The sequence below is a fragment of the Littorina saxatilis genome, linkage group LG17 (assembly GCF_037325665.1).
Source record: "Littorina saxatilis isolate snail1 linkage group LG17, US_GU_Lsax_2.0, whole genome shotgun sequence".
Classification (NCBI taxonomy): Eukaryota; Metazoa; Mollusca; class Gastropoda; order Littorinimorpha; family Littorinidae; genus Littorina; species Littorina saxatilis.
The window spans coordinates 37,998,699-38,003,630 of record NC_090261.1 but is presented as its reverse complement, the minus strand read 5'-3'; the positions used below and the strand labels follow the sequence as shown (position 1 = coordinate 38,003,630).

At 41.3% G+C, this 4,932-nt stretch overlaps 1 long non-coding RNA gene across 1 annotated transcript in view; it reads left to right on the top strand.

Moving 5' to 3' along the window:
• Nucleotides 1-4,288: 4,288 nt before the first annotated feature.
• Nucleotides 4,289-4,932, top strand: part of LOC138952768 (uncharacterized) — a 4,721-nt gene continuing 4,077 nt past the window's right edge. The window contains exon 1 of the long non-coding RNA XR_011451416.1: nucleotides 4,289-4,603. This is a non-coding gene — a long non-coding RNA (uncharacterized lncRNA). The remainder of the gene's footprint in view (nucleotides 4,604-4,932) is intronic.

Below are 4,932 nucleotides of genomic sequence, written 5' to 3'. Positions count from 1 at the left end.
TTAATATGGCTGTTGCCATGACCATGAACCCCAAGAAAGGTTTAATGTTATGTAAATCAAAATACCAAAATCAAGCACCTATTAATCTGGTCTACGGCGCGGGAAGATTGAGGCCTTTGTAAACGTTCAACGTTGGCCAATAATGATTTTAACAATGTTGTGTCGTTTTGTATTATGTTGTATTTTGTTGATCAATTGATAAATATGTCTTCCCAACATATTACAAATCAAACAGAAATAAAGTCTTACAGAACTACAATAATTATTGTTGCCGTCAAAACCTTGCAAGGCCTCAACCGTTCTCACGAGATCAGTTACATTTTTTTTTCTCTCTCTCTCTCTCTCTCTCTCTCTCTCTCTCTCTCTCTCTCTCTCTCTCTCTCTCTCTCTCTCTCTCTCTCTCTCTCTCTCTCTCTCTCTCTCTCTGTATGTATGTCTTTGTCTGTGTCTCCCTCTGAGTCTCTCCGCTTCTGTCTTTCTATGTCTGTCTCTGTCTATGTGTGTGTGTGTGTGTGTGTGTGTGTGTGTGTGTCTCTCTCTCTCTCTCTCTCTCTCTCTCTCGCTTTCTCTCTCTCTCATCTGACTCTTGGCACACAGGTCAAAGCAGAGGTTAACTTGAGTGCACGTGTACCTAGGAGGGGGGTGATTTCTTGAATTAGCTGAGGGCGGAAGGAAATCGCTCACCTTCCACGTCCAAAACGTAGTGATATTGACACGCCAGATTAGTGCGGTAGCGTATTGTGCTAAGCAGGAAAGCGCGCTTTTCTGCCGGTATTCTTGTTAACTTCGCAATTTCCGGAAAACATCCACTTTCACTTTGAGACTGTTCTGTTTACATTCGACACTATCAAAACCACTTTGCAATACTGAAATAATTTTTTCTGTGTTCGAAAGCTACAGCCAATCGTTATTATGTCCCCTTAGGTAGTTTTATAACATGTTTGGCACATGTAAACAATAGGAATTAATTAATGAACGCTACGAAAAGGGCAGCCTTTAACCTCCCTGTTGTCACTCAGCATTTTTTATTTTTTTAATCTCATCCACACTTTCAGCACTTCCCCCACCCGCCCTCCCTATCTCAGATGTAATTTGTAAATGACGTTTTCAGCCTTCAATCCACTATTTAACATAGTAAGTCAAGCTTTTCAAACCTTATTAATAATTGCTTTGATGTTTTGCTGATGTTCAGTTTATTATTTAATAAAGATCTCATGGTTCAAAATTTCATATTGTTTTTTTCAAAAACGTGCGTGTGTTCCATTTCAAACTAACCTCACTGATGTGAACTCCATTATTACTGTCACATCTGTTTTACAAATTACACCCATAATCCAAACCAACGCGCAAACACACACACACACACCACAACTACACACATATGTACTCGTTACCATTAGCCAACGCTCGTCACAACACTGTCAGTCTCAAGTCTAAATAATAATAGTATAAATCATAACTAATTTTCTTCACATCATCATAGACATAATGTTGCTTCACATGTTCTTTGTACAATCGTTGGTTTTCACAATAAATATTGCATTACTGTAATTGTCTTCTTTTTCTTTAACAATATCTTTCCAAAAACAAAACTCAAAGACCACACAAGCTATTGCAACCCGTACCCTATCTCTGGTCTCTCTTCCTGGGTACTACAATGGTACCTAAGACTTACATTCAAATGCTTACATTTCCATGCTACCCACATTGTCAAAATACCAATAATTATTCAAAACAAATGTTAACTACTACCTAACTTCATTTCAGACCCACACCCATTATTATACACACATTTCACATTTAAACCATTAGTCGGCCCCCTGTCGATATTTATCGACTAAGTTCCTTGTCTCTTTTTATATTTAGTCAAGTTTTGACTAAATATTTTAACATCGAGGGGGAATCGAAACGAGGGTCGTGGTGTATGTGCGTGTGTGTGTGCGTGCGTGTGTGCGTGTGTGTGTGTGTGTAGAGCGATTCAGACTAAACTACTAGACCGATCTTTACGAAATTTGACATGAGAGTTCCTGGGTATGAAATCCCCGAACGTTTTTTTCATTTTTTTGATAAATGTCTTTGATGACGTCATATCCGGCTTTTCGTGAAAGTTGAGGCGGCACTGTCACGCCCTCATTTTTCAACCAAATTGGTTCAAATTTTGGTCAAGTAATCTTCGACGAAGCCCGGACTTCGGTATTGCATTTCAGCGTGGTGGCTTAAAAATTAATTAATGACTTTGGTCATTAAAAATCGGAAAATTGTAAAAAAAAATAAAAATTACTAAAACGATCCAAATTTACGTTTATCTTATTCTCCATCATTTGCTAATTCCAAGAACATATAAATATGTTATATTCGGATTAAAAACAAGCTCTGAAAATTAAATATATAAAAATTATTATCAAAATTTTTTTTTCGAAATCAATTTAAAAACACTTTCATCTTATTCCTTGTCGGTTCCTGATTCCAAAAATATATAGATATGATATGTTTGGATTAAAAACACGCTCAGAAAGTTAAAACGAAGAGAGGTACAGAAAAGCGTGCTATCCTTCTCAGCGCAACGAATACCCCGCTCTTCTTGTCAATTCCACGGGCACTGCCTTTGCCACGGGCGGTGGAGTGACGATGCTACGAGTATACGGTCTTGCTGCGTTGCGTTGCGTTCAGTTTCATTCTGTGAGTTCGACAGCTACTTGACTAAATATTGTATTTTCGCCTTACGCGACTTGTTGTCTTTCAGGAGGCAGTACACCAACGTCAGAAAATGATCTCTGACTAACTGAGAGGCCATGGATGGTGAACAACTGCGTAAACTGACTACTAGTGATGGGGCGCTGACTTCAGTCACATTAAACTGGGTTCCGTCCATGAACAGAACATCCATTTCAGACATGAGCTTGACGTTCTCACCAGTGAGTCAAAACTATCATCGTACTTTCATCCTGGTAGAAGACGAAAGGCTGTCCAGATAAAGTGGTTCCAAGGTCACCGGTCAAATCTCGATTGCATCAATCGTCTTTGCCAGGAATTGGGGGCATGTGCTGACCGGTCTAGCCGGCCCGATGCATAATAGACCGACATGCATGAAACGTCGGGTAGAGTCCGTCACTTTGCTCTTGTTGAACCAACCAGTCACGATACACCTGGTGAATGCTAAAAAAATTGTTGTACTTATTGAATCAATTTAAGCGTATATGATATACCAAAGACACAACTGATGATGTGTGTGTGTGTGTGCCACGGTGTGTGTGTGTCAGTGTGTGTGTGTGCCACGGTGTGTGACGGTGTGTGTGTCAGTGTGTGTGTGTGCCACGGTGTGTGTGTGTGTCAGTGTGTGCCACGGTGTGTGTGTGTGTGTCAGTGTGTGTGTGTGTGCCACGGTGTGTGTGTGTGTCAATGTGTGTGTGTGCCATGGTGTGTGTGTCAGTGTGTGTGTGTGCCACGGTGTGTGTGTCAGTGTGTGTGTCAGTGTGTGTGTGTGCCACGGTGTGTGTCAGTGTGTGTGTGTGTGCCACGGTGTGTGTGTGTGTGTCAATGTGTGTGTGTGTGCCACGGTGTGTGTGTGTGTGTCAGTGTGTGTGTGTGCCATGGTGTGTGTGTGTGTGTCAGTGTGTGCCACGGTGTGTGTGTGTGTGTCAGTGTGTGCCACGGTGTGTGTGTGTGTGTCAGTCTGTGTGTGTGCCATGGTGTGTGTGTGTGTGCCACGGTGTGTGTCAGTGTGTGTGTGTGCCACGGTGTGTGTGTGTGTCAGTGTGTGTGTGCCACGGTGTGTGTGCCACGGTGTGTGTGTGCCACGGTGTGTGTGTGTGTCAGTGTGTGTGTGTGCCATGGTGTGTGTGTGTGTCAGTGTGTGTGTGTGCCACGGTGTGTATGTGTGTCAGTGTGTGTGTGTGCCACGGTGTGTGTGTGTCAGTGTGTGTGTGTGCCACGGTGTGTGTGTGTGTGTCAGTGTGTGTGCACTCTAAATTTTATAACACTTTGAGAACACTGAAAGTGTTTATGGTGAACACTTAAAGTGTTAGGGTGAACACATTTTTACACTTTTGGAACACAGAAAGTGTTCTCAATGTGTTATCCTGAAGCATCTTCTGCTACCTGAACACTTTTGGAACACATGGTAAACACTTTTTTGCACAGTGGAACACCAGGTGAACACACGTGTTCAACAAGTGTTCCACTTCGTCTTTTAGTCATGCTCCGAATAAAATAATACATTAAAAATATTTGGGCCATGAGCAGATTCGAACCCGAGACCTTCGCCTTGCCAGGTCAGCGCTCTACCGATTGAGCTACCGAGACTCGTCGGGATCTAGCGTCGCTTAGAGTATATAATTTTTATACCCCCTAGACCGCTGCGGGACGTTTTTTTGTTTTTGTTTTTAATCGTGTTGTGCTTATATTTTTTCATCAAACATTTATTTCATCTGAGACATCTAATAAGCGGTAAGTATTAGCATTTTTATTTTTACAATTTAATAATGTTACTAATTGTCCCATCATGCTTCAGCTGGACCAAAAAAGAACGTTGACACTTTTAGATCTGTGGACCTGTCTGCGTTGTCGCTGCGTTGATTTGGCTCAGGATTTCCGATTGTTATCTGTAAGTTGCTTGCTGAGATTTTGTATTAATTCATCTAAGCTTAGTCACTCGTATTTTTGTTGTAACATGTTCCTGTTACTTGTATCTGTGGACGTTTGAAGACAATTTCTCTAATTTTGCTGTCGCAACGGTTTCAGCTGATCAGTGGACCTTTTACATTAGTTCTGCGTTGGTAAATAAACTCTATTTCAATTTGATGTTGATTTTTTATTCTGGTTGATGTGCTTGGTTTTGTGTTATTGTTATACTTGTATGTCCAGGGGTTCCTTATAATTATAATGGTGGTCCAGTGAACGATACCTTCCGCCTGTGGTCAGAGCAATACATTT